At 51.2% G+C, this 6,000-nt stretch overlaps 1 protein-coding gene across 2 annotated transcripts in view; it reads right to left on the reverse strand.

Annotated features, from left to right (window-relative positions):
• TMEM50B (transmembrane protein 50B) overlaps positions 1 to 5,678 on the reverse strand; it is a 28,501-nt gene extending 22,823 nt beyond the window's left edge. Inside the window, exon 1 of one of the 2 annotated variants that reach the window (XM_021935090.2) lies at positions 5,505 to 5,678. The gene's annotated coding sequence lies outside the window, so the exon portion shown is untranslated. The remainder of the gene's footprint in view (positions 1 to 5,504) is intronic. The other variant, XM_021935091.2, reaches the window with a different exon arrangement.
• Between the last annotated feature and the right edge of the window lie 322 nt (positions 5,679 to 6,000).

A 6,000-nucleotide genomic window follows, 5' to 3' on the forward strand; every position in this document is an offset into this window, starting at 1 on the left:
ATACAAAAACTAGCCAGGCATGGTGGCGGGCGCCTGTAATCCTAGCTACTCAGAAGCCTGAGGCAGAACTGCTTGAGTCCGGGAGGAGAAGGTTGCAGTGAGCTGAGATCATGCCACTGCACCCCAGCCTGGGTGACAGAGCCAGACTCCAACTCAAAACAAAACAAAAACACAGCTCTCAAAACAAAAAAAAAACCTCTCAATAACAGTAAAACAAAACTGAAACACACTGCTTAACTATCCGCATGAGAATTGTGTTTCTAACACTATTCATTCAAAACAAAGGTGGCTCCCACCGGTAATCCCAGCACTTTGTGAGGCCGAGGCAGATGGACCACCTGAGGTCAGGAATTCAAGACCAGCCTGGCCAACCTGGAGAAACCAGGTTTCTACTAAAAATAAAAAAACTAGCCAGGTGTGGTGGTAGTCACCTGTAATCCCAGCTACTCCAGCGGCTGAGGCAGGAGAATCGCTTGAACCCAGAAGGCGAAGGCAGCAGTGAGCTAAGACTGCGCCAATGCACTCCAGCCTGGGTAACAGAGCAAGACTCTGTCTCAAAAAAAAAAAAAAAAAAAAAAACCACTAAATACACTGTTTAGGATATAGGAGTGTGTCTGCAAATTTATGTATATATTTGTAAACATTTATGCACATATGTATAAATGTATATGTACATGAATTTATATGTTTATGAATTTATGTATACATGCATAAAGCTTATTTTAAAAAGCAAGAGAAAGATAAACACAAAAATCAGGACAGAGGCTACCTCTGGAAGAAAAAAATGCAAACATTTTGTTCCCCCACCGCCGCCACCCCCAAGACGGAGTCTTGCTCTGTCACCCAGGATGGAGTGCAGTGGCGTGATCTGGGCTCACTGCAACCTCCACCTCCCAGGTTCAAGCAATTCTCCTGCCTCAGCCCCCTGAGTAGCTGAGATTACAGGTGTCCACCACCACGACTGGCTAATTTTTATATTTTTGGTAGAGACAGGATTTCACATGTTGGCCAGGTGGGTCTCCGACACCCAGCCTTCAGTGATCTGCCTGTCTCAGCCTCCCAAGATGCTGGGACTACAGGTGTGAACCACTGCGCCTGGCCCAACATTTTGTTTCTTAATTTGGTAGTGGATACATAATGATCATTGCAATAGTATTCTTTAAATTTTACATGTTTTCTATATTTTTTGTACCTGAGATAAAATTTGCAATAAAAGAAATTACTTTTTTGTGTGTGTGTGTGAGATGGAGTCTCGCTCTGTCGCCCAGGCTGGAATGCAGTGGCACCATCTCGGCTCACTGTAACCTCCACCTCCTGGTTTCAAGCAGTTCTCTGCCTCCACCTCCCAAGTAGCTGGGATTACAGGTGCCCACCACCACAACTGGCTACTTTTTTGTATTTTTAGTAGAGACGGGGTTTCACCATCTTGGCCAGGCTGGTCTTGAACTCCTGACCGCGCCCAGGAAGAAATTACTTTTAAAAAGAACAAGCAGCCGGGCGCGGTGGCTCACGCCTGTAATCCCAGCACTTTGGGAGGCCGAGACGGGCAGATCACGAGGTCAGGAGATGGAGACCATCCTCGCTAACACGGTAAAACCACATCTCTACTAAAAATACAAATAAATTAGCTGGGCATGGTAGCGGGCACCTGTAGTCCCAGCTACTCAGGAGGCTGGGGCAGGAGAATGGCGTCAACCCGGGAGGCGGAGCTTGCAGTGAGCCAAGATTGCACCACTGGACTCCAGTCTAGGCGACAGAGCGAGACTCCGTCTCAAAAAAAAAAAAATATATATATATATATAGATATATATGGAGCCAAGGTGGGTGGATCACCTGCTGAGGTCGGGAGTTCAAGACCAGCCTGACCAACATGGAGAAACCCCGTCTCTGCTAAAAATACAAAATTAGCCGGGGTGGTGGCGCATGTCTGTGATTCCAGCTACTCGGGAGGTTGAGGCAGGAGAATTGCTTGAACCTGGGAGATGAAGGTTGCGGTGAGCCAAGATCATGCCATTGCACTCCAGCCTGGGCAACAAGAGCAAAACTCCGTCTCTAAATAAATAAAATATATGGATATTAGAAATGCATTTAATTCCAATAGATTTAGCTACTGCTTTTAAATTATAAAATCTTTAAGTTATAATGTCAGGCGTGGTGGCTCATGCCTATAATCCCACCACTTTGGGAGGCTGGGGCAGGTGGATCATGAGGTCAGGAGATCAAGACCATCCTGGCTAACATGGTGAAACCCCATCTCTACCAAAAATACAAAAAATTAGCTGGGCGTGGTGGCAGGCGCCTGTAGTCCCAGCTATTCGGGAGGCTGAGGCAGGAGAATAGTGTGAACCGGGAAGGTGGAGCTTGCAGTGAGCAGAGATCGTGCCACTGCACTCCAGCCTGGGCGACAGAGCGAGACTCCGTCTCAAAAAAAAAAAAACAAACTTAAAGTTATAAAAAGATTCCTTGTGAAATAAAATTATATCAAAGTACAATCATCTGTTTATATTATCTACCTGAAACTTACCCTACAATGACAAAAAGATTTTCATAAAGCAATGCTTTTAATGGCTAAAACCCAGAAACAGCCAAAATGCCCATCAATAAGGAACCAAAAAATGTATATTAGGGTACATCCAAACAACAGTATACCCCACTACATTTTGAGAATGAGGCAGGTTGGCTAGGCAGGATGGCTCACACCTGTAATCCCAGCACTCTGAGAGGCTGAGGCAGGTGGATAGCTTGAGCTCAGGAATTGAAGACCAGCCTGGGCAACATGAGGAACCCATCTCTACAAAAATTACAAAAATCAGGTGTGGTGGCACTCACCTATAGTCTCAGCTACTCGGGAGGCTGAGGTGGGAGAATCGTTTGAGCCCCAAGGCTGCAGTGAGTAGTGAGGGAACCACTGCACTCTACCCGGGGCAACACAGTCAGACCCAGTCTCCAAAGTGAGGGGTGGGGTTGCAGGGAAATGAGTTAGGTCTCTACGTGCTTAAGAAGGAAATTGTCCTTATATTATCATCAGCTGCCGAGCAATATTATAGTATAATATCCTCCTAGGGAATTGAATTGAGGATGTAAAGAGTGAAAAGTGAAGAAACAAGGAATCCTAACTTGACATACCTCTGCGCTGAATTTTACTTGATATTCTTCTGTCATGTTTAAATGTTTTAAACAACCTGAATGTTACTTTAACCATTTAAAAAGGAAAATGGACTAGGTACGGTGGCTCACGCCTGTAATTCCAGCACTTTGGGAAGCCGAGGCAGGTAGACCACCTGAGATCAGGAGTTCAAGCCTCTACTAAAAATACAAAAATTAGCTGGGCATGGTGGGGGGCGTCTGTAATCCCAGCTACTTGGGAGGCTGAGACGGGAGAAACGTTTCAACCTGGGAGGCGGAGGTTGCAGTGAGCCACGATTGTGCCACTGCACTCCAGCCTGGGTGACAAGAGCGAAACTCTGCCTCAAAAAAATATATACATATAAATAAGTTAAAAACAAACTTTAGGCTGGGCACGGTGACTTACGCCTGTAATCCCAGCACTTTGGGAGGCCGAGGCGGGTGGATCATGAGGTCAGGAGATCGAGACCATCCTGGCTAACACGGTGAAACCTCGTATCTACTAAAAATACAAAAAATGAGCCTGACGTGGTGGTTGGTGCCTGTAGTCCCAGCTACTTGGGAGGCTGAGGCAGGAGAATGGCGTGAACCCAGGAGGCGGAGCTTGCAGTGAGCCGAGACTGCGCCACTGCACTCCAGCCTGGGCGACAGAGTGAGACTCCGTCTCAAAAAATAAATAAACAAATAATAATAAACTTTAAAAGGCCAGGCGCGGTGCCCACGCCTGTAATCCCAGCATTTGGAGAGACCGAGGCGAGCAGATCACTTGAGGTCAGGAGTTCAAGACCAGCCTGGCCAACATGGTGAAACTCCCTCCCTTCTAAGAGTATAAAAATTAGCCGGACATGGGGGCAGGCGCCTGTGATCCCAGCTAGTCGGGAGGCTTGAGACTGTAAAATCCCTTTAACCCTAGAGGCATGGGTTGCAGTGAGCAAAGATCGCGCCACTGCACTCCAGCCTAGGCGACAGCGACAGTACTTGCAGCCTGGTCAACGAGTGAGACCCTGTCTCAAAAAAAAAAAAAGGAAAATGAGGATAAAATAAGATAAATTCTTTACCTTGGACCCCAGAAGTGAATTCAGAATTCAGAAAAGACTAGCCAGTGTAAAGCCGCCATAACCCTAGTTGACAGAGAGGAGGGATTGGGGTGGCGAGTGGTGAGGCTGTGTCTCTGGAAGAAGAAATATACGTCCCCACCTCAGTCTGATTAAACCTGCTTTTCCAGCGCGATCAATATTCAAGATAACTTTTGGTTTGCCTTTCAAGAAAGAAGTCTTGCACCACTATCCTCAGTTTAAAAAAAAATGTTTAATGTTTGCTCTACGTTTGAAATGCATGCAGGTTTAAAAGACGAGAAGAGACAAAATGATGAAAAAGTGTGACCGGCCTGAGAGTTCAGTGCCTCTGAAAGTGTCAAGGGATCCACAGTGCAGGTAGGATGAAGAGTCTGAGAGGGGAGGTGGGATCCTCCGAAAAGAGAAAGTCTGGTCTTAGAGCGCGACGATGCAGATGCCACTTCCCTCCCATCCCGTCCCATCAGAGGCCTCCACTCCCTGCCCCTCCGCACCCCCCGACCCAGGCACGCGCAGCGGGGAGCAGCCTAGCCCAGGCCGTCTCACTGCTTTGGTTTTGAAAGGTTACATATTTATTTTAGAATTTCAGCACCTTCTAACGTACTGTTTTAAGTACCTTTAACCAGCTTATCGGCCTAAAACCGAAACGGTCCTACCCGCGACTACCACTGCTCCAGTGACAATGCTCTGCTGCTACTTATTTAACGGGGCCCAAGGCTTACAATTCTCGAAAGAATGTTGTTCCCCTTCCCTTTCCCTTCCCGCCTCTGTACTTGACTCTGGTTAAGTATGAAATCAGAAAAGTGCAGAAAACACGGGCAGCTTCCTAGCAATGGTTCGGGGCAAACGAGAGGGGCGAAGAAGGGCTGGAGCTCCCCCGGGTCCCTCGCTCCGGCCCTGGGAGGGCGTCGCGGCCGCAGCAGGGCGTCCCGAAAACCGTCGCCTCCTTGCCCGCCGCCCGAGAAGGTGAAAGGCACGAGATGGAACCTCTCCAGCCCTCCCCAGGAACGCAACCTGACGGCGCGACAGAGCGGCAGGGAGGCCTCTCCGGGCTGCTTGCGGGTCGCCGCGGCGCCACGGTCACCGCCGGCCCGAAGGGAAGCGGGCAGGGGCAAGAAGGGGCGGCGGGGGTTCCGCGGGCCCGAGTCTGCAGGCCTGCGCCGAGCGCAGGGAAAACCTGGCTGGGCGGCGCCACAGCCCCCCGAAGGCTGGGTCGGGCCCGACTAGGGCGCCTCCTTACGCGCGGGCGGCGGGCGCGAACCCCCTAGGGTTGCCTGGCGCCGGAGACCCGCAGACAGGACTCACCCAGCTTCCTCAAACGCTCACGCCGACTTCAGGCGCGCGCGCAGAAAGGACACTGCTGCGCCACAGCCCGGCAGCCGTCCACCGGCTCCACCTCAGCCCCGGCAGCCGGGAGCTGGAGGCCGGCGCGAGGCTAGGGCGCCCGTGAGGCGGGGCGAGGCGCCGTGCGCTCTGCAGCGACCAATCGGAGCGCAGCAAGTGGCCGGCGGGGGGCGGGGCGGGACGCGAGGGGGCGGGGAGAGGGCGTTGGCTGGGCGCAGCTGGACGCCGGGCGCTGCTCAGCGACCAATCCGCGTGCAGCAAGTGGCCGGCCGGGGGCAGGGCGAGCTCCGAGCGGTGGGGTGGGGACCGCTGCTCTGCTGGCCTCCCGGAGCCGGGGTCCAGACCCAACTACCTACGGTTGGGGACAGAGTAAGACAGGCGTCTCCTATCCCCTGCGGGTGGGCGACCGCCGCCGGGTTCCCACTGCTGCGTTTCTGCACGCAGACTTGAAGTGCAG

Source organism: Papio anubis, chromosome 4 (assembly GCF_008728515.1).
Source record: "Papio anubis isolate 15944 chromosome 4, Panubis1.0, whole genome shotgun sequence".
In the NCBI taxonomy this organism is placed as follows: domain Eukaryota; kingdom Metazoa; phylum Chordata; class Mammalia; order Primates; family Cercopithecidae; genus Papio; species Papio anubis.